Here is a 24,505-nt window from a genome sequence, read left to right on the forward strand (position 1 = left end):
AGTTTTCTCAAGTGCTGGGATTATAGCTGTGTGCCATCACAAGGGCTGCAATGGATAATTTTAAATAAGCAACTGTAAATTTGTTAACAAAGTGATAAACTGACAGTGATGTTTAACTTGTAAGGTTTAGTGAAAGAAATTGCCAAAGGAAGAATTAAATTGTATATCTTAGTGCCACAAATATAAGAAAAAATTGGTTGAAATAATATTTTCTAGAATCCTTATAATTATTAAAAAAGGGGAAAACATTATTTTTAGAGTTCTTAAAGATAAACATTTATATCTAAATGAAATAAATCAAAGAATAGAAATAAATCAAAATGTACCCATAACCATAATCAATTTAAATGGTGCACTCGGGAGGCTGAGGTGGGAGGATCATTGCGAGTTCCAGACCAGCCTGGGCTACAAAGTGAGCTCAAGGCCAGCCTGAAGTGCATAGTGAGACCCTGTCTCAAAAAGACAAGAAAAAAAAAAAGAATTATCCATGTTTATTTAACACTTAAAGCAATTTGATCATGATTTATAATAGCGCTGTACACAAACTATGTGTCATTTGTTATATAGTTACTTTCTTAGATATCTTGTGTTTATTATACAATTGAAATGGGATTTTCTTTCCTCTCTTTTTTTTTTTTTTTTTTTTGGTACTGGGAATTGAATGCAGGATCTTGCGCTTGCCAGGCAGGTGCTGTGCCACTGAGCTATCTCCCTAGCCCCGCAAAATGGAATTTTCAGGCTGTATTTTGTATTTGTTGCTGTTATATGGAAATATAATAGACAAACAGTTATTGAAGTGTAAACATACTGTAAGATAAGCAAATGATAGATACTCTCTCAAATTTTGAGGCATATAAAAGTATTTCCTTTGAGTGAAGTTTTCAGTTGGTAGAATATACTTATAGTTTTTTTTTATTATTTAAAAACAGTTTTACTTTTACTTTTACTTTTATACGTGGTACATTGTCTAGTACGACAGGTGTTTTCCTTAAAATTGTTAACACTGTTACTCCATTCTATATGTCCACCACTGCTTTTGAGATGACAGACACAATCATGTCCTTCTGTGGGCCCTGCCTTTTTTCCTGTCAGGTTAGGCACTCTATTTTGTTTTGATATGCATCAATATAATTGTTGAATTGTCTATTTTTCTTTTAATCTATTAGCTTTTGTTTCATGTAGTTTTGGGTTTGATATTAGATCCACTTACATCTGCAATTGTTACATCTCCTTCAGAGATCAATGCTTCCATCATTATGAAATAGCAATTTTTCCTAGTAATTTTCATTTAAGCTTAAAGTCTTCTTGATTGTATATGAATATAGTCACTTCAATCCTCTTTTGCTTACTGTTTGCATGGTATATCTTTTTAAAACTTTCAATGTATTTCTTAAAATATAAATCCAGCCTAGTTATTTTCTTTTTATTTCTGAATAATATTTCATTGGATGTTCTCCAGTTTGTTTACCCATTTGCCTATTGAAGGATATCTTGGTTCTTTGCAAATTCTGACAATTCTGAAAATAGCCTCTACAAACATTTATGTGCATGGTTTTGTATAAATAAGTTTTCAACTGTGCTGGGTAAATAGCTGGAGTATGATTCCTACATTGTACCATAAGCCTGCGTTTGACTTTGTAAGGAGCTGCTAAACTGTCTTCAACAGTGGCTGAGGCATTCTGTGTTCCCTCTAGCAAAGACTGAGAGCTCCTGTTCCACACCCATGTCAGCATTTGTTTTTGTGGGTGTATTGAACTTTAGGCATTCTCATAGGTGTGTAATAGTATATAGTTGTTTTAATTTTGCAATTTCCAAATGATATATGATCTTGTAAATCATTCCATATGCTTATTTGCCTTTTATATATCTTGTTTTTATTTTTTTCTTCAGGTATTAAAAATTGAACCCAGGGCCTTTGCATTGAACTTCACCCCAATTTCTTTTTCCTTTTTATTGAACTGGGATATCACTAAATTGCTAAATTGCCCAGGTTGGCCCAAATGTTCCATCCTTCTGCCTTAGTCTCCTGGAGTGCTAGGATTACAGACATGTGCCCCCATGCCTGGCCCTATGAGTTTATCTTCTTTGGTGAGATGTCTCTTTTGTTCAGATCTTTTGTTTATTTTAAAATCAGGTTATTTTCTTATTGTTGAATTTTAAGAGTTCTTTTTAGATTTTTGGATGCAAGTCCTTTTTCAGGTATGTGTTTTGCAAACATTTTCCTCCAGGGTGTGGCTTGTCTTTTCATTTCTTGACAGTGTCTTTTACAGATAAGAAGTTTTTCATATTAACATAATCCAACTTACTGGTTTTTTTCATGGCTTTTGCTTTGATGTTGTATCTTGTGCTTTTAATCTTTTGAGATTAAGTATTAAATGGTGAAAAGATTTTCTCCTGAGTTATTTTCTACAAGATTCATGGTTTTGCAGTTTACAGTTAGGTCTAAGATTTGTTTTGAGTGAATTTTTGTAAAAGGTGTAAGATCTTGCCTGGACTTTATTTTTTTGTTGTTGTTTTTGTTTGTTTCTTTTTTTTTTTTTTTTTTGGTGTATGGATGTCCTGACGTCAAAATAGCTATATTTTCTCCATTGAACTGCTCCTATTTCTTATCTAAAGATCAGTTGACAATGTTTTATGGGTCGGTTTCTATGCTACACATTCTGTTGCACTGACTGGGTTGTCTATTCTTTCACCTATACTATACTGTCTTGATCACAATAGCTTCAGAGTAAATCTTGAAGCTGGTAGTATTGGTCTTCCAGCTTTGTTCTTTCTCTCCCCTGTTGCCTGTCTTGTAAACTTTAGAATCACTTTCTCAATATCCATAAAATATCTTGCTGGGACTTTGATTAAGACTTCATTGAGTCTGTGGAAGTTAGGAAGAACTGACATCTCAGTAATATCAAGTAAATCTGGTATCTCTCTTGACTTATTTAGATCCTTCATTTTTTATATAATACCTTCAGTTTTTCCATATGTAAAGATTTATATACAAAGTATTGAAAGTTTTGATGCTAATGTGAATGATGTTGTGTTTTTAATTATAAGTTTCAGTAATTCACTGCTGGTATAAAGAAAGCAATTGACTTTTTTATATTAATCTTATATTCCAGAATTTTGCTATAATTGCATGTTAGTTAAATAATTTTTTATTGCTGTTCTTTTGGGATTATCTACACAGATAATTGATTCTTTTAGAAATAATTTTTATTTCTCTATTGAGAATCTCTTTTTCTTGTGCCAGTCCCATCAGACATTGCTTTACTTCTTTATATATTATGTCCTTGACCTTTCTGAACATATTTATGATAGGAGTATTGACATTCTTGATATACATCTGGCCCTCTGTGATTCAGTTACTACTGACCACTTGTTAAAATTCAAATATGAAGTGTTCCCCAAAGACACATGAGCTCCAAGGCAGCAACTTCTAGAGATGAGGCCTGGAGAGGTAATTGTATCCTGAGAGTACTAACCTCATCAATAGATCGATCCACTAATTAGTCCATAGATGAATGGATTATTAAGAGGTAGGGGGTAGTTGGAGGAAGTAGGTCATGGGACCCTAGCTCATGTGCTTACCTTTTTACTCTTTCCTCTCCTCCCATCTCCTGTACCCTCCTCTCTTTGTCTCTGTCTGTCTGTCTCCATCTGTCTCTTTGTCTCTGTCTGTCTCTCTCCTGTTTTCTGTAAGGTGAGCTGCATTGCTCTACCACATGCTTGCATCATGATCGCTGTCTTACCATGGGCTGAGAAGTAATGGAGCCAAGTAACTATGGGCTGAAACTTCTGAAATCACATGCCAAAATTAATCTTTGTGCCTTTAAGTAGATTTTGTAGGTGTTCTGTCACAGCCATGAAAAGCTAACACATCAGTTTTTTGAGTATAGGTTACAGAGTATACTTTCCTGTTTGTTTTCATGCCTTGTACCATTTTGTTGAAAAATGATGTGTTAAATAATAGAGCAGTTCTGATCCCCCACCTGCTTTAAGGAATCTTGCTAGGAATTAATATGCAGAATCTGTCTCCGTTTTGTGTAGTTACTGATTTCTCAAATTTTTTATTCTTATTTTTATATTTTCAGCCTGGCTTTCTAGGGGATCATCCCATGTCGGCTCAGCTCAGTGGTCAACTAGTGATTGGGCAGAGATTAAGCCCTTCCAGTGCAGAGCTTTGACATTCTGAGTGTCTGGTGGGGAGTATGGGAAAGGTTTGGGCCTTCTCATTCCTCAGATCTATTTCTGTCCTCCCTGTGCATGTCTACACTTTCAATCAGTCATAGATATACAGGGCTTATCTGAATCCATCTATAACGCTCCTCTTCCAACATCTCATTATTAAACTTCTTGTTCATTCAGTGGTTGCCCAAAGAGGACCATGGTTTCATGCTACAGAGCAGTGTTTTCCAATCAATTTTGGTGTATTTTTTTACCAGTGCTCCTTAGTGTGAGTTTTTACTTTTCAGTCTAAATCAAGCTGGCCCCCTTGATGGTTAATCTAGTTTCAATGGTCAGCTCCACTCTTGTAAAACTAGTCACAACCAAGCTGCTACTGCAGGAAGTGCAGTACTGACACCAACTCTAAGCACAAAGGTCATAGACTTCTGCATCCATCTGCAAAGTTTTAGAAGTTTTCTTCTTTGAATCAATGGTTTGTAATTATTGTCTACAGCCAATTGCAAGGGCTCTGATATGATTATTTTTCATAATTTTTCTCAGCTTCTACATGCTTTTGGGGGAAAAATTACTGCTTTTCTAACTACTTTTAAGATTTCTTTTTCATTTGTGTCCTATAGGTTCACAGCAATTTAGTAGGATTTATTTTTATTTTATCCTGCTTTGGATTTTTTGTCTTTTTGAGTCTCAGACTTGTATTTTCTTATTTCTGAAAAATTTTGAGCCATTGTTGTAACTTTTTGAGTATTTTTAGGCTATCTTTGTTGAGATAAATTTCATTATCTTCTCAAATTTTACTCTGCTCTGATTTTCTATTTGTCAGACTAGGAATTAACAAATTGCAGCCCATGGATCAAATCCAGCCTGCTACCTTTAGTCCATAAATTCTTATCAGAACATAGCAAAGTTCATTGTTTTACATTATTATCTATGATTGTTTTTAAAGCATTGCAACAGTGGAGCTGAATATTTCCAGAAGAGAATCTACTGCCCAGTAAATATAAAACATTTACTATGTGATCTTTTATAGAAAAAATTTGCCAAGCCCCAGCCTATACCTCCAATTTGAAATGTGTTCTATGTTCCCATGTTTTACTCATCTTTACCATCTGTTTCATACTTCTCTTTTTGTTTTGCTAGGCACTAGTGAAAGTCATTACTATTATTCTATCTTCCAGTTTACAAATTCTTCCTTCAGCTCAATCTAATCTGAATTTGAAATCAATTTCTATTGTAATGGTTTTTTATTTTCATCAATTTAATTTTCACTTTCTAATGTTATGTAACTTTATGATACATTCTATATGCTTTTACTTCCTTGAGCACATTAAAGACATGAACATATGTTCCAGGTTTGTTAATTCTAAATGTGTAGAATTCTTTCTTTGTTTCTCTTGGTCTTTGACAGTTATTTCTTTATTGTGTTTGGTGAATTTTTCTTTGTCTGTTTGAGAGCTCATTTTCCTTTCTTTTTTCTTTTTTTAATGTGAGGTTTAGGTTTAAAATGAACTTTTCTGGAAAATGTTCCATTTCTTCTGTCAAGGGGCATTAGCATATTGTGGTCACTTTAAATTCAAATTTTGCCTTTTGGGGGGCTACAAGGTGTTGTGACTAGGTATTTCAGAGGCAGACATTTTCTTTTTCCTGCTCTTTCCCAAGAGTAAAGAATGTATAAGCAATTAACTCTCTAAGAGGTATGCATTTGTTTGTATCCTAGTTACATTTCTTGCTGTTTATCTGCATCTCTAACTGGTTCTTCTGCCTTGCTCTATTCCCAGGCTTTGTTTTATCTTCTGTGTGTGACCACTGGAACTCAGGTTCTAAGTCTAAGGAAAATGCAATCCCTTGATAAATGTTTGTGCTTCTAAGGAATTCCACTTTCATATAATTTGTGGTCTTGGCAGGCACTTTCTCTGCTTTCACAACTGCTTGGTTATACATCTAAAATTAGATTTTTAAATTATATCCAGATTTTTATTTATGCTATGTTAGGGGGAGTCTCACATAAAATGTAATGCATAGTACTGCTATACTCAAATGGAAAAAGAGAATGTGAATGTAAGCCAATGCACCATTCTTCTGGATTTATTTCCATTTTAACATTGATTCACAACTGAGAATAAAAGATTAGTTCTTAATTAATGCTGTTATCTATGTAAAACTGAAGGAAATATCTTGGAGAAGTATTCTTTGAAGTCCCTTTATGTTGAAGCAGGATGTTCGCTAATTCACCAATGAAAAAATTCATTATTTCTTGTAATAACATTGATTGTTATTATGGTCATACTTGTATGCTAGTTGCATTAGAGGATTCAATAAAATAAGCTCCTAATTCTAGACTGTATTAGTAATTACATTTAACATCTCCTGGGGTCTCATTATGTGTGCTTTAAATATTTACTGTTCGCAGTGCTTCATGCATTTTTTTTTTTTTTTTTGGTTTTTCTCTGGTACCGGGAACCGAACTCACGACCTCGCGCTTGCCAGGCAGGTGCTTCTGCCGCTGAGCTAAATCCCCAGCCCCTGCTTCATGCATTTTATCATGTATTTGTATACAACAAATGTATAAGTGACTATGCTCATTTTTTTTTTTTTTTTGATTTTGGTTTTTCTCTGGTACTGGGAACCAAACTCACGACCTTGAGCTTGCCAGGCAGGCGCTTTGCCATTGAGCTAAATCCCCAGCCCAGTATGCTCATTTTTAAGTGTATAAGAAGCTAAAATATAAAAAGATTAACTAGGAGGCTAAGGTAAATAGCTAGTAGGTAATGAATCCAGTGTTCAAAACCTTGCAATCTGACTGCAGAGCCCATGCTCTTAATTACTATGCAACACAATACTATGTGATACCCCAAGTTTCTTATTATACATAAGAAGCCTGGAGTCTAATAGGAAACATATGAAACATAGAAAGGACACAGAGAAATATTTGCTGACTATCCCATAACAGAGTAGATGAAAGGACCGTGATGGGGTATGGAAAGATGATTAGGGCAACTCTTGAAACACTGCAACTTTCGTGGCACTGAAGACCAAACTCAGCTGTATAGGCTGAGATCCAGAAGTTATGGTGTCAAACGCTGCCTTTTTTTCTCTTACCTAATAACCCTACTTAATGACATGCTAGGAAGCATGGGAAATTTAGGCATTTTTCTTTGGGAATCAGGAAAGCCTACCTTATTTCTTCTAATGCAAACAGGAAGACATTTCCTAATACACCCTGAAGTGACCTTGTGGCTTTAGGAATAGGAGCTAACCTAAAGAAGGGGAATGAAAGCCATGTTTCTGTTTCCAGGGCTGGTCATAAACCTCCCTAAAAATCCTACAAACTGTCTTCCACGAGACTGTGAAGCCACAAGATAAAAGAAACTTTGAAGGAGCACCTCTAAAAGATCCGTGCAACCCTTATGTAACTTTTACATCAGCAATAAACAAATCTTGATTGTTGTAAGCTACTAATATTTTGAGGTTATTTATTATAGCAGTTAGTTTTAATTATTATCAATGCCAATATGAATGCAGATCAAAGTCACTATGGAATCTTTTATAAGAAATGTCTTAGAAAATTCAGGAAAGTGTATTCTTAGCCCTAGAAATTTGCTTTCATCCCATTGTTTCCTGTCTTTCATTTTCCTGGTTCAAAGGGTTTTCTAGAATGACATAGTTATAGCAATGAAAAACTTTAAAAATTGCATAGTTTAGAACATTTTGATGACTTCGTACCTTAGGACCAACACTGACTGTAACAACAATATTATAATATTAGCTAAAGCTTACTGAAGGAATTGCTTTAATTTTCATCTTATGTACTATAATTCTCAAAAAAAGTGCGATGATATGAATATCACTCATTAATAGAAGTTCATTGTGGTCTAAATACTGCTTTTAAAAGCTCTTCACAAAATGTTTTTCAAACTCCTGGAAAAAGATAATACATTTTTCATGTTTGAAGATATAACTTGGCCATATTTTACAAACACTTAATTTTTCTAAAATTTTGAGAATCTTTTCTGGGATGCTAAAAAGTACTTTTCCACCAGACTTGAGATTTCTAACTGAAGCTCATAAGTTAGATGCTGTATTGATCTAATATACCATTAAGTGGCAAAACGGTACAATTTATCATGTCCACATGGCATTATGGGAAATTCTTTCTGCTGCTTTGGGCCCTTGTATACACTTTCTCATTTCTCCACGTAACAGACTAATGATAGAGGAGCCCTCATTTCAGTCTATTGTTTCCAACAAGCACATGCATGTAAACAAGCAATTATTTCGGAAGTGTATACTTTCTCTTACACTGTTTAAAGTAATGGTTTGTTTATTTCTAACTGTAAACTCTATTTTCCCCTATAAAACAAATTACCTTGTGCATGAGTATGAAAATACATAGTTTCTTTATATTAGCTAGCGAAAAAAATCTCTCTGGCCATGGTATATTAAGTAAATTATTCAACTTCATTGGCTTAATTGCACACAAGAGCCCCTGGTTTAAGAGATACGTTTCTAATTTTTTTTGTTTTGCAACTGGGCATTGAATTCAGGACCTCACACTTGCCAGGCAGGCACTGTGCCACTGAGCTATATCCCTGGCCTAAGAGATACATTTCTATAGATAATATCAAAAGTCAGACTGTCTGCTCAGGGTGGCCAGAAAACAAAGAATCATCATGTGGTGTGACCTTTATATGCAGGGAAAACAGGTACAAGTTGCATAAAACAATGTCATTGAACTTTTCAAAATGTATTGGTATTTCACTGCCTCTGGGAAAAGTACAACAGATGACAATGTGCACACGTTAATTTTCAGTGGGAGGACTAACGTTGACGGTCTCCGGGGTGGCATAGCCTGTGATTAGTGGTACTGTGGTAAGCCCTGACTCGGGGTCGGTGTGAGCACATCCGTTTTCCTCTCTGCACCCAGTTTCCTCTCTAACTTCTCCACCTCTCTCTTTCAGCATTCTCTCCATAGCATAAGACCAGGTTTCCTTGTCCACATTCCAGCGCTAGCTCCCCCTTTTCCGCCTGAAGTGTGAGATTCATGGGATTCTCATTCAGTCTACCTAACACCTACGTCACCTGGAACTTCATCCTAAACACAGCAGGTTGTTTCTGAGTCACTTCTGAGAGGATAACTGGAGAATATAAACATACAACAGAGCCACTCAAATACTCAGATGGTGAGAGCTTCTAATCAGAAGCAGCTGACTCTCATTACCCACCATAGTTATAGTCTACAGCATTGATATGAATACCAAATTGGTGAATACTGAATCATTAATGCTTGGGGAAATACAAGGTTCAGTTCTTACTTGCTTCTGGTGGCCTTTTCAAGTCAATTAATCCATACTGTTTTATGCGTATCTACATTTGAAGATAACATTTAATACCTGTTGTTGATTCGTTAACATTGGCCTCACAGCCAAAATCACTATCATTTCGATCTGAATAAAGGTGACGAAGCTGTTTTCTCCACTAAGCATGGCATGGCCCTGTTATCCATTGCTGCACAGGACAGAGTTCAGCACTAAGCTTAGGCAGCTTTTAAAACTGTGGAATGAGCAAGGACCATGGTGAAAGACACAAATTTGGAAGACATGGCACTAAATGGACCATGAAAAGAACACACGTTGACAGTGTACCTCAGGTAATTCAAATTCTTCATCTCTTGCTTCCCTATGAATGACGGCAGAAGCACCACTAGTACTTTTGCAGCACTAATGCAGATCTGAGATGGCACATATGTTTTAGTGAGTATGTATATCCACGAACAGGGAAGGACTGACAATATTTAAATCATAAAAGTGTTACAGGTTAGAATGTAACCAGTGGCAGAAACAGTATCTTTTAAAAGGTATATTTTCTACTGATTGAAGCCTGAGGCAGTCAGTAATAGCTTAATTCAGATGCAGTTTAAGTTTTTCTTAAAGCTGTGTTTAAAACTTTGGGCTTCTCTTATCTTTACAGAGTACTTTTAAATTACAGTTCATCATAATGAGTTTCCCCTAACCTTCTGACTTTCCTTTAATCACCAGTCTCTAGAATTCCTACAACTAAACACAGAGTTCAGTATTGTACTTAGGGGAAATCCCTCATTCAAAGGTACAAGGGAGAACTTTTACCTACTAATCTTGAAGGAAGAGACTTCGGCCTTACCATCAAAACCCCTGATTTTCTGTGATGGAGGAATTCCTTTCCAGCGGCCCCCTCTACTCTGCGCAGTAGTTTTATGCAAACTGGCACCCACTGAGCTTTAGCTTCTTGGCTCCCTTTAGGAGGCTCAAGTATGCCACAGTGTTAATGTGGATGGGATTAGGGATGTCTGTGTCAGGGGGCTTTTGGGGGAATGAGCTGGGATTTCAATTGTGAGGTTTGACACACAGCCAAAACTCTAGGTTTACCTGATTCGGTTTGCTTTGTAAGATTCATCCCACTTCTATGGAAGTTAAAAACCACTGTTCTGAAGTCCTTTAGATGGATGCATCCTGAAATATTCTCAGAAAGTCAACATAATCCATTTCACAAGGACTCACAGCAGACCTGCCACCGCACCACCTGTCTGCAGCTGTACCTTAGGTCTGCTTTAGATCGTGAAATGGAAATCAGCTTTCAAAGTGCTTTTTTAAGTTGCCTTTGGGTTCTGTTAAATGTAGAAAAAAATTTTTTTTTCTTGCTCAAATGAAATGTCACTGTCAATTCCTGCTGAATGTGGAATCATGCCACTAGACACATGAGGAAAGAAAACCCACGTGAAACATATGCCCAGATGTTATGGGAGAAACTGGTTTAGAAAAGCCTTTGTTTTGTGGGTGAGGCTGCCACGGGTATTCTAGCACCTGAATCTTTACTTACACAATTTAATGAATAAAAATACCCAGACTGACAGTCCTCAAGAACAACCAAATACCAATTACTGCGGAACAGAACAGCATCAGTGAGAGGTGAAGAAGGGCAAAGCATCATGAAATGAGTTTAAGATTTCTCAGATGGAGCACTAAGTTGGATTTCATTTTTCCTGTAATTGATTTATTTTGCTTCAAGGGAAACCTACGACTTATTTGAATCTGATTTCTATAATGTTAACATGGAGATGATACTACTCTCTAGCAATCTGCCCTTTTAGTGCACTAGGTAGCTCTTTTTATGCTTTATTGAAGACAATTTTCCAGAGGAAAATACCTTTCCAACATTCCAGAGGTCCCACATGCAACGTTCTCCATGTAAAAGTAATGCAGCAATTACAGGGTTTGGTATCCATTTCTGTCAGGCTCAGTAGCTCGGTACTTTGGCCAGGGACTTAGCCTGTTAAAGACCACGTCTCATCCAGTGTGGGATTAGTTCATTACCAGCTGCATCAGAAGTTACAAGATCTCCAGGGCAGAATAAACTTATTTCAATACTTTGGTGTCTGCCTTCAAAGAGTGGATGCTGTTAACTTATTATTTCTGTGTTACAGTTCCACTTTTTGGTCATTCTACCCTTCTTGTGCCCTTCTTCATGGCTAGCTGGAGCCTGTCCCATGGAGGGAATATTCAGGATGACATTATGCCTCCTTAGCATGAGAACCTATCCAGAGTCAGAAAATCCTCAGGCACCAGAGAGAAGAAGTTAGCACAATGCAAAGTATCTTTATTACAGCTTAACCGGTTCTTAAAGTTTCCTTTGCTTTTCAGCAAATGTGTTTTCTTCTTCTCATGGAACTGAGAACATATGTGCTGCCTGGCACACAATTTCTGCAAATCTTAAAGTCAGGATTGGGGGAGGCTGACTCACAATTCCTTACACTGCATGTGTGAAATCTTTCAAGAAAACTTGGAGGGGGGAAGATCCACAGGATTTCAGATGACGCTTTCAATTGCTATTAAGCCAGTTTTTTTTCAAAAAAAGAATTGATTGGATCTTGGCTTCTATTTCTGACCTTTCAAGCTTTTTTTAAAAAGCAAGATGAAGTGGTGGGTTGAATAAAAGCTAACAATCCTGAGAACAGAAAGAAGGTAACATCTGTACAGAGCTGTGGTTTTCCAATCGTCTTAATCATTTGATCTTGTGACATCCCTGTGATTCAGGTTTTATCTGTGACAAGGACAAAAGCTCCCAGAGATTACACAGTCATTGAGACTTTATTGACTCCAAACATTGAGTTCTTTCAATTCTACTGTGCGCCATTCTTCAAAGGTTCATGCAGTTCAGCTTTTATTAAAATTAAAGCACCCTAAAGAATGGCAAACTCAAACAAGATTCCCATTAAAATGATGTGTTTGAGGAAATAATTCTTCAGCTATCACTACAACTGATCCAGCTTGTGACAGGTGTTCTTCCACAAGACATCAGTCTCCAACATCACGCAAAGCCCTTAGGTGCACATTATTGTGCACAGGATGCTATCGATTACGTCTGACAGACTGCAGACAACCACAGGAACAGGACACCCACGTAGACATACATGGTTAATGTCTCGCGGTTTCTCCCAAAATGTTTTATATGCCACATACAGATTCAACAAGGTGTCCAACAAGGGTCCTCGATTGCCCCTGAAATGGGCAACAGACCTGACAAATCATTTTCTCCACATGACCCGTCTGACGAATTCTAGGAACGGTTCTTGGCGGACGCCTGTCCATAGTCTCCAAACCAGAGAGAGACCATGTAGGCAACAGGAAGGCAGGGCAGCTATATTTGGGCCTAATTTACTTCAGCCCAAGCATTGCAGAGTGAGATAGCTCTTCAGGGGCAAAGCTTCCAGGCTCAGAGAACACAAGAGCTCCAACAAGTTCTATAACATAAGCTTGAAAAGGGGGCAGGAGCCAGAAGCATTAACTGCAGGCTACGGGGTGGTCTTTTCTACTTCATTCTAGGGCTCCGTTCAGGCCCTGAGCTTACCCCGAATGGCTCTGTGACCTCGAGCAAGACACTCGTGCTCCGTGGAGTCCCGTGTGTAAAATGGGGGTAACAGCATGTTATCTGTGTGCACGGTTGTAAGGATTAAATGACATCACACACACTGCACCACATGCGGTAGGCAGCAGACACTGGCTAAATAGTAGTTATTGTTTTGCAGCATTGTGATTATCTACAATTCTCAGATGGTAACATCGCCAGTGCTATAATTTGAAACCCATTTATTCTTTACATTCTAGCAAACTACTTCAGAGCCTGTTTTTCCAGCTGCATTGTGTAGTTTGGGTTTAAAGAAAAATCCCTGAATATGTTCTACTCTGCTTATCAAAGGCTGTCTATAAAGCTCACTCAAGAGTAAGTAAATTGCACAGGAACTTGTTCCACCTTCTGTTGCTCTTCTTGAACCACATTCCATGTGGTAGCAGGTCTGTCTCTTTACTTCCTCTTCCTTCCTACCACATTCCATACCTTAAAAAGATGCCAGTTGAGTGTTAACTCTCCTTTGAAAGTGAATTTTCATCTTTACTTTTTAATGCAAGTTTCACCTTTTTAAAAATTTTATTTATTTTTTTTACTTTTTAAAAAAGTTGTTTAAAGTAGTTGTAAGTTCTCTCAATGCCCTCCAACTTCAGCCCATGCAACAAAATAGCCACGGAGAGAATTATTATTGCTCTGCTAGAATCCTCCCACTGAGAGGGGCGACTTTGTAATGAACTACGCATCCATAAATGCTTGACTCTTTGATCTCTTGTTGCTTGTACAACTCTAAAGAGAAAGGCATTCCAGCCCTAACCACACAAAGAGAGAGGGACTTAGGTTATTTATGGTGGACCCCTGACTCTAAGTTTAGCCTGGCTCTTTAAAGATTCAAATGCACACATCATTTTGACTGCCAAATCTGCTCCCTTCCTCTGCAGCGGTGTCTAACAGGCCTGGAGACCAGGAATGTCTGATCTCTGCTTCTCCCTGGGGTGAGAAAGGTAGCTGGCTTGGCAGAGACAGACACAACAGCATTTACAGAGACAGTAGAAAATAGAATCCATATGCTGCAAAGGGAAATCGGAGTAAATCACCAGGAGTGAAGAGAACTGCTGAACTCCCTTTCTGAGGCCTGTCAGCTTCTGGCAGAGAGTAAACAGGACCTACCGCTCAGCGCTCTAGCTGCACCAAATCCGGAGTCCACATGCCTGCCTGTATCTGATGGAGTTTCATCAACACGGCCCTTTATGGGAAGGAAAACAGCGTCCTTTGGTTCCTTGAGTTTCGAAGCTGTTTAGCAAGCCTGGCGCTTGCCATTACTCAATGAACTTCCCATCTCACTGCTGGGAGCCATGAATTCCTGGCTCCTACATTGTGGAAGCTGAGTTTACTGGCTTCCTATTGGTGATTCTCCGACCATGATGTCTTTGACCTTTCTACTTTCAGGTGCTGGGTGATGTGGCTGAGTATTGATCCACACAGCTCACCACATGAAAAACCAAGCTGAGTAAAGAAGGTACTGTGGAAAGACCTGTCTACTTACTTTGCTATCTTCCTCCAGATCAAATATCAAAGTTGTATGACTTGGTCTCAGGATGGTAACAGCTATCTGAGGGACGCTGTAATGGGTGACAACTCAACATGGATATAGTTTTGATTAGTGTAAAATACTGAACAGGTGGATTTATGATCTAAACTTAGGTTGAATGAATACAGCTACAATTGGGGGTTCGTGGAGTCATCTCACTCAAGGTCATTTGAATAAGCTGCTGCAGGCAAAGCAAAAGGACTTTGGTTAAAATGGCTAATTAATTTTGCTATTGTGGGATCTAGAGGTTGATCAAAGTCAAACAACCGGGTAGGCCTAAAAGAGACTTCAGTTTTGATTCATTTTATTCACTCCACAGACACAGAAATAATCACCAGATACCTACACAGGTGCCTATATTGTCTGCTAAAATTCATGTCTTTGAGCATGTTCTTATTACGATGGCTTCAAGCCAGAGTTGGAGCACTGAGACAAGCATATAAATGAATGCAATACATGGCCTGAAAAGTAAAGCATATGTCATCGACCCTGCCCGCGCAAGCAAAGAAAGAAAGGCTAAAAGAATAAAACAGCTACAGCTCAGAACAAATACATGTGGGACAACTGCATGGGTGAACTCAGACATTTTGGTCTACTGGGCTCAACGGAGGAATTAAGAGAAGCTCAATTTTACAGATAAACCTTTATCTCATAATTCATTCATTTTCAAGATGATGGCTGTCATGATTTAACAAAAAGATAGGACTTACCTAAAATGAAAGTAAAGAGGAGAAGGACTCCACAGATAAGTAGCACAGTCCTTTGGGGGCAAAACCCAGAAACGTTGGATTGTGGTACCAACTTTGTATCCAGGATATGATGTAATCAGCTACACATGTAGGACTCCAGTATCTCCATCTGTAAAATACATATACTAATGTAACTGTTTTTACTGTGTAACTGCTGAGTAATTAGAAAGTCATGATGATTAAAATATGGAGGAAGAATAAATGATAAAGTGCCAATTTGATAGGTACACCCGGATGCATTGTAATACTGCAGAAACTTTTATATAGTTACTCAAAGTTTGAAGATTTAACCTCTGGTTTTCCCCAAAATATCACTAAGATGCTACAAAGGAAGGTAAACACATTAAACTAGATCAGCCATGAAAATAAGAGCAGGCTTCTGTAGTTGAGGGTGAAATGGAATCAGGAGCAGCCAGCTGAGAACAAGAGCACAAATGAAGAGCTGAACTACTTTCAGTTTATTACTTTTTTTAGGGAGTGGAAGCAGCTGCCGTATGTCTGTCAGAGACCCTGCCACACATAGATGCCTGGGTATCATTATCCCAGCCCAATGGGAAAGGAGAGTGGGCAGGTGCTGGGGCTGGACCACTGGTGAACGTAAGCTGTCCAATTCAAAGATTTCAAACTAAGACTTGAAATTACTAATGCCTAATGATTTTGTAATGATAGATGAGGAAAGGCACCTTTTCTGTAAAAGGAGGTTCTAGAAGCCTAAGAATACTGAAATTGATCTTGCAGTTTTCTCCTACAGCCAGTGGATTTGTATATCACTAGAAGCTGGGGCAATTAGTTGAAATCAAGGAACCAAATACATGCAGACAACTAGTAGGACAACTATTTGGAACACTTCCCCTAATGGAAACTTTTTCCTATAAATTTCTTTTAACTTCTTGAGTGAAAAGAAAATGGTAGATGAAATTATAAAAAAAGTCATCAAACACAAAATATATGACAAAAGCACTGTTGAGTTTTGATAATAAAAAGCCATGTTATAAAACTTCTAGTAATTGGCTATGCAATTTAGATTATTTCTTGTGCTGAGTTTGATTAGTTGTGTGTGCTATCATATTTAAAGTTATTTTAAAAAATCTTCTTTGGGCATTATTTGGCATACAGGTAGTCTACTAGAAACCATATATAACGTAGGGGAGATGAGTGGCCTGGATGTCAGGCAACCTGTGGTTTATAGCTCTGGGGAGGACATTTAGTTTCTTAATTACCAATAAAGTAAAGCTACAAGGACCTGAAAAGTTAAGAATAGGCCCTTCAGGTTTGTTAATCTATATTCAAAGTTGACTCTATGACCACTTCATTATAGGACTTTATGAAAATTCTTGCCTACTCTGGGTCCTTCCTTTGTTTAACACTTGTGACATTTTTTCCACTCACTAGCTAAGCTACCCTGGCCAACTAATGATATTGAAAGTATGAAATGCTGAAATTTTTTTATTTTTATTTTTAAAAATAAAAGGAGGAAAACATTAACAGAAAACCTTTTACAAAATAGCAAAAGAACAGTACAGACAATACAGAGTTACAAACAAACTGGTAGGAAATTAACAGTGCTTGTTGTATTACGTATTGATATCTACAAAGTGGTTTCTCATGAAAACAAATAGAGACACGTAATACTGATCAACCAAGGACTCATTGACAGTTTCTTTCAGCAAAGAAATAGAAGACAGTAAAACAACTATGTTAACTGTCCTGTATATACATACACACAAAATTTCTCCTTCTTTCCCTTCTCTTTTCCCACATCCCAGTTGCCCTTTACCCTTGAGTGTTTTCCTATCATTTCACAATGTCTGTCATACCTCTGAGTTTAAATTAACTCTTTCAGGTTTTTACACTAGTGAGGCAATGCTGTGCTTGCACATGCAGGTCTGATTTGTTTCACTTCTGAGTATGGTCTCTAGTTGTGACCATTTACCTATAAAAGCCTCAAGTTTATCTTTCTTTATAGCTGAGTAATATTCCATTACATAAAAGTACCACAATGAAATGCTGAAATTTGGAAGTCACTATGCCAATTAGCTGGCAATTTTAATTAGGTAACATACTAACCCCATTATTTTCATTTTCAGTCTTAACAACTCCCAAAAAGGTAGATGACCTGCTTCCACATCATTACCAAGGAAAGCTGTATTAGTCAGCTTTCCATTACTGTGAGAACATACCCGAGACAATCAGTTTATAAAGATAAAAGGTTTTGTTTGGTTTGTTTTTAGATTTAGAGGTTTCAGTGAATGAATGTTTGCTGTGGACTTGTGGCAGCACAGAGCACCATGATAGGCGTGAATGTTGGAGGAGGTGTGTTCACTTCGTGGTGGCCGGGAGTCAAAGAGAGAAAAAGACAGAGGAAGGGCCCGGTCTCCACTGTCCCACTCAAGGGCACACCCTCCATGACCTAACTCCCTCTCATAGGGCCCAATCTACTAAATGTTCCACCACATCTCAGTTATACCACAGGCTTGGGACCAAACATTTAGTATATGGGCCCTTAGAGGACATTTCACATCCAAACAAGAGCAAAAAGTCTCTAGATTTTTTAAATGCTATTCCTGGTAAGTAACGTATGCAGTAATGGAACCCAGACCGTTCTGACTTCATTGTCTGGGATTCTTCCACATAACTCCTTGATCAGGTAGAAGAATGATTATTTTCCTTAATTGTTTTTTTTTTTTTTTGTACCAGGAATCAAACTCATGACTTTGCATTTGCCAGGCAGGCTTTATGCCACTGAGCTACATCCCCAGCAATAAAATGTTTTAAACATAGCTACTAGATTGCTTCAAATTATTATTAGAATAACAATAACTCATTACTTGGATATCTTTGTAGTGAAGCTTCTGTGGATCAAATCTAGTGAATTCTAACTAACTGGAGAAATTAGTGAAAAATATGTATCAGCAAAAAGACAATAACTACATGGCTTGTCAGGCACTGCCTCACACATATTATGTCATCATTCTCATAACAATCCTAACAGCTAGCACTGTTAGCACCATTTTGCAGATGGACATGCAGAGGTTAAATACATTGTCCAACATCACATCATGAGTGGCAGAGCCTGGTCCCAAACTCAGGTATGCCTCGCTCCATAGCCCATTCTCTCAACACCTCCTGTGTTTCTGTATTGGTAAGAATTTGCAATTCTACATGAAGAAATTTATTACTGGGGACAAGAGCCCTAAGCTGTTCTCACCGTCCTTCCTTTTTCCTTGAGTCTTGCCATCTGCCCTCCCCATTCTTGTCTCTCAGGATAGCCAGGAGGTTCCTGACTGCCCCTACACAGGTGGCTCACACCCTACACTCCCACTGAATTTGTCCAATTCCATCCTTGCTCCAAACACAACAGTCCTCAAGAAGGCAAAGAGAAGAGCAAGCTTAAAAAGTTATATACAAGGAAGTGGATGAGTTGAATGCATGCACTACAGGTATTGCCACAAGAAGACAGGCAAACACGTTTTGAATTACTTGCTGGTCACGGGGTCTGGTTGGGGTGTAATTATTGATAGTAATCACTGCCTGATTGTCTTTGTAGTAAATAAATTTCCCTGGGGTCAAGTCTGGAGAATTCAGACTAATTGGAGAAGGAGATGTAATTGAAAAATAGAACATATTTCCAAATACAGGAAAGCCTTATTCTTTTTATTCACAAAACAGCCTCAGGTATACCACTAAAAAAGATCAATAAAGTCTTTAATGCTTTTGTGTTAAAGACTAAATAAGAATATTTGCAATCAGTCTGAAGTTGTTAAAAAATAAACAAGTTGAAGATATCTTATTTAACCTGAAACTCTTGTCTTGGAATAAATAAAAAGGCCAAATAATTTGAATATTCCACCCAGTTTGTAAGATTTAGGAAAAGAGTTTATTCTGTAAATATTAACATCAAATCAGCTAAACTCTAAATTACTTAAAAAGTCAAAGACTTTGAAATAAAAAGACTATGAAAGCCTGGGATTGAATGAATACAATTTTCCTGTTGGCGACTGGAAATTACTGTAGCAGCAGAATCGCAGAGACGTCCTGTGATGCAGAGTGACACGGTGATCACCGGGGGCTACCTCATGACAGCACAGTATTTAAGAGAATACAACTGTGAAACTAGCCTCATTTTGAGGCAGAATTTCTTCCTCTGATCCCCTGGCTACTAGTCAGATTTTCTCCTCTGAGCAATCCAACCTGGATGCATAAACTAGATAGAAATGCAAGAATGTAAGTGGAGATTCTTCCCAGAGGTGGAATAATGCATGCTATTCAGAGGTGAAGGAATACTATTTGAAGAGTGTAGAGATGGGGCACCTCTGTTCAAGACATCCCTATTAAAAAGCACTTTCATGCTTTGCGAGTCACTGCTGATTTAATGTAAAGCAGCGTGATGTGTGCGGATGAATGCAGTGGTCATCCCAGGAGAAGGGGTAGAGGGTGTGGAGGACCAGGACAGTGAGAACACTCCTTGCAAGGAAGGAGAGAGGAGCACTCTTGGATTGCTCTAATAGCACTTCCGGGGTCAAAGGTGAGCAGTCTGAGTAAAGAATGTGACGTGAGGCCTGGAGCTGACCCATGCCCAGCACTGGGGGACTCATGTCTGAGCTGGGGAGAAAAGAGAACAAGGAAATGGAAAGAACTGTGAAGAAGTTACAGTGTGGGGTTGGACAGAGGCCTTTGCTCTGAGGCTCACAGTCCTCAGTCTGCTCATCACAGATTCCCTCTGATTTCTGCATCATTCACCTTATCACCCGCATGCCTAACAGACGACCACCAAGTTCTTGCCTCTGGGTTTCTTCCTCCAGCCTCATCTCCTACCACACTCCTCATAAGGCTTTAGTGCTCAAGTCACGGCTAAATGATTTGCAATTATTTATTCAATTATGTTCTCAGGACTTGAGGCTGTAGTTGGTGACTCTCTCTGTCTGGAATGTCCAGCATCTGCCTGAAAAATCCCCTGTAGGTCTTGGGAACACTGGAAGGCAGCTTTTGTTCTGCAAAAACCACAGTTGGCTCCTCCTTGCTAAAGTTCAATAGAAAGCAGTGGCTCAGAGCGCACAGTCTGGATGAGCTGGCTGGGTTTCAAATGTAGATATTATCTTTGCCTGGCTCAAGTTCTGCTTTCGGCCATCAGGAACTCTCATCAAGAAGGGCAAACAGAGTCCTCCATGGTGTTCTTTTGAATCTTCCTACACCATTTTCCACATCCTAGGCAGCCCCAAGCAAGTCACTTTACCTGTCAAAGACTCATTTTCCTCATCTACAAAATGGAAACAATAGTGATGGTGATAAAAACGCACACATATAACTTAGGTGTGTTAAGAATCAAAGAAATACTTGTGAACCACTTAGTACTAAACTGCCTTGCTTACAGTAAGGAATCAATAAATACTAGGATCTTCTTATGTGCTCTAATAGCACATTAAAAATATTTGTTTGCTCTGTATCTTCTCCACTAGAATGGAAACTCTTTTAGAGACGGCCTGTGCCTATTTCACTTGGTGCTTCTCACACCGAAAGTAATACCGGTTACTCATGGGTCAGTGCTTCACTCACTGAGAGTGGATTGAACGGCTGCTTCTGAGGGACACTATGATGCTAAGCGGGTCAGGAATATGAATGAACAGGTACATGAAAATAGTACATGAGTAATTACACTTATTATATCCAAGATTGTGAATATATTACATAGTATGACCTACATTCATTGAGTTATACATGCAGCAATGTTTCCGTTAAAATATTCTCACACTGACAATAAAAGCAGCAATATCCTATATACTTCTTGTTGCTTGAGGGCTGATTAAGCCCCAGATAGCATAGAAATGACATCACACCTACAATGTGTCTGTTGCCTTCCTCCATGCCTGATGTTAACTGTCTGAAGATATACTTTTACTGAGTTGGATTTAAAGAGTAGACAATGCCAGAGATTATTATAAAATATTAACCATGCTTACAACAGTGCTGTGAGCTCCACAGTAGTCTCAATAAATCAGTAGAGGGCACATGGAATTTTTATTAGTGAGAGTATTCTAATACACTGCCCCCTCTGTAATGAAGACTGGAGGATGATCCATCATGTGATATTACTTTCCATTACGGGGACACTCTCGCCAGTGTCAGAGACCTCCCCTCATCGAAGGAAGCTGAGAGCTAAGGTCCTTTGAGATCTTTCTCTCTCTAACCCCTAGCACTTTTCAGTGTCCTTGCAGACAGCATCTGAGTAGGCAACAGGAGCTGCACCCTACACTCCAAGGCAATGACTCGAAGACTGAGAATAGAAGTAACGAGAACAGAAATGCATGTCTTGCAGCAAGAGGTGGCAGAAGCAGCACCTGGTCGCCTGATCCTTCATGATCAGAGGCCGCCTGGTTCATCTGTACCCCAAGGCTGGCCTAAGTTCATCAGAGTCACCGGACCTGCCTCCTGGTCTGGGCCAGCTTCAGTTTCCTACATGAAAAACCTCCCCTGCCAAAGAGACGCAGACTCCCACTTTTCTCTGGATCTTCCCATACAAGTTAACCCACAGGCTACACAAAGCAGCACCACCAAACACACACAGCAATGCAGGGCATGCTGTCTGTATTCTCTTTAAGATGCAATGTGGTCCCTTCTTTTTTACTTTAAAGAGAATAAAAAGTTTGAAAAAACATTAAACAAAATACAGACTTTCAAAACAAGATGACAGGAAGTCAACAATGGTTGTTATGTTGCATATTGTTATCTTTAAAGCAGTTGTTCAGATTACCAGATATAAGCATGCAAAATTGGTCAAAAAATTAAGTTTCTCTCAATAAAACAATAGAAATTAGTAGCACAATTATCTTAACTATCTTCTATATCTATCTATCTATCTATCATCTATCTTATATATACATATTTCCTTTCTCTCTTGCCTTTCCCTCACCCAGTTTTTCTTTCCTTTTGAGTAGTTTCTTTCCCTTTCACAGTATGTGTTATACCTTTCCGATTTTATTTACTCTTTCAGTTTCTTACACTAGGGAGACAATATGATGTTTATACTTGCAGGTCTGATTTATTTCACTGATGAATATGTTCTCTAGATGCATCACAATGTGGTCTCTATCTATCAAGTGTTTATTATATTATATATAATATAATATAATATATATTATATAATATATTATATATATTAGTAGACAGAAGGAAAGCAGAAAAAACCCAGGACACATAATATATGGCTATTTTAGAGATAGACTTATTCTCAAAAATATAAACATGAAACTATCCTAGTAGGATAAATTCAGTTTTGAATATTTGAATGATATCTAAATGTACTGCCTATTGTACTATAATTGGATCGGTAGCTTCTTTTCCTTTTGGAAGTATTTCCAGAGTCTAAATAAAGAACCATAGCCAAACATCAAATCTGGAACTTATATTCAGCTTCCAATTGTTTTGAAATCAATAATCGTTCTTCGTGAGATTCTTGCTTATGTTTTTGTTCACAGAATAAAAGTATTTTCAGTGTAATACGAAGGCCTTTCCTTTTACTGATGAGAATTCTTTGTTGATCCACAGGATCACTGAAACCTTTTATATGTGTCCATTTCCTCCAGCTAATTCTCCTCTGTGGTGCAGAATTCAATTTAGAACACAGCATCAAGGAAAGCCAATTGGCCTCGTAACTGCATCAAGCATGGTTGAGACATGGAAGAACATGAGAAAATGCCATAAGATTTGTCCTCAGATACAGTTTCTTTTGGCTGCTGGTCCTGGGGCTTTGTCTGCAAAGTGGGGAGTCACTCCGGGTGTAGCACTGTGTCCCTCCCTGCCTTCCACACCTCATTGGCTTCGGGGACATAGAAAAGTAGGAGGGAAACAGGGTCCTAGAAATAGATTCTCTGGGGGAAAAACACATGGTCATTGGTGACTGAAGGCTTGAAGAGCAGATAATCTCTTGGTTTTGCTTTTATTGAATTAAAATATGAGAAATAAAGATATTTTAGGGATATGGCCTGACTGCAAAGTACATAAAAGCCAGGAAGTGGATCATGAAGAAATAAAGGCACCAGGGGAAGAAGACGTTTGATGATTTTGCTAAGAGGAAGTCTTTTTTCTTTCTTTTTCAAATGTAAATGAATTTACCCCTGTTTGAAAGTGAAGGAGAAGACTGAGATGGAGACTAAAACTGAAAATAGTTGAGAAGTTCCTGAGGGTCATTATGAATGGAGGCCAGAATATAGGAAGAGAGACTGGTTTACCCCCTCCTCTATATTTCCGGCTTTGGAACAATCAACAAAATAGGCCGATGTTCCCACAGAGAAACCACTCCAGGTATAGGCATCGCTCTGCTGTCCTCTATCCCCTACCATTCCTTATACCTCACATATAACCCAGTTGGCACTGGGAGGAAGAGCAAAGGAGAAAATAGAAGCAGGGCTGGAGAAATAGGGTCACCGGCACAAGATACAAGGCCATGGGTCCTAAGGCCTTTATTTCCTTCCATGGATAGATGCTACCAAAATGCCACCACACTGTTGGAGGGCTGGACCTGCTAAGTCTGTATATCTGGAGTCAGATGTAAAGCACATGTTTGAAGTTCAAGGAATAAAATGAGTTGTCACGGCTCAGAAGGTTTCGCGTAGGAAATGTTATACTGTGGCTGTCCACCTTGAGCCTCTCCCTTATAACAACCTACTGCAAATTATTTTTGTAATAAAAATGAGCTCCCAGAACAAATTAATTGCCTGAGAGAGCAACTTACATCTCAGTGCAGTTTTCACAATATATTTTTTTCACCAATCATGAGTTAGCCAATGTAATTAGGAAAAATCATTAACAAAGTTCTTTATTCAATATTGATCCAAGCAAGTTTTTAAAAATAAAGAATTTCTTTCTCAAAATGGCTTTACGCTTATATTTTCTTCTGAGTGGCCATAGGTTTTTCCCTTTGACTACAGGTTTCTATGGGAACATCAGTTTACCTGGCAGACTATAATTCTTCTTGCAAAAATAATACCCAGTTCTATTTTGCTGACAGTGGAACTGCCTGTAAGTCAGTAGACTACTGAGATATGGCTGATTCTTTCTTAAAGAACTCAAAGAACAAATGCTGAAATCCCAGCGCAAATTATTTGTGAGAGACTTGGGA

General features: G+C 38.2%; 1 protein-coding gene across 1 annotated transcript in view; it reads right to left on the reverse strand.

The window, feature by feature from the left end:
- Kiaa1217 (KIAA1217 ortholog) overlaps positions 1-15,427 on the reverse strand; it is a 477,384-nt gene extending 461,957 nt beyond the window's left edge. The window contains exon 1 of the mRNA XM_013515417.1: positions 15,352-15,427. The gene's annotated coding sequence lies outside the window, so the exon portion shown is untranslated. The remainder of the gene's footprint in view (positions 1-15,351) is intronic.
- Positions 15,428-24,505: the final 9,078 nt, after the last annotated feature.

This window comes from Chinchilla lanigera, unplaced genomic scaffold (assembly GCF_000276665.1).
Source record: "Chinchilla lanigera isolate Chin_1 unplaced genomic scaffold, ChiLan1.0 scaffold00028, whole genome shotgun sequence".
NCBI lineage: Eukaryota > Metazoa > Chordata > Mammalia > Rodentia > Chinchillidae > Chinchilla > Chinchilla lanigera.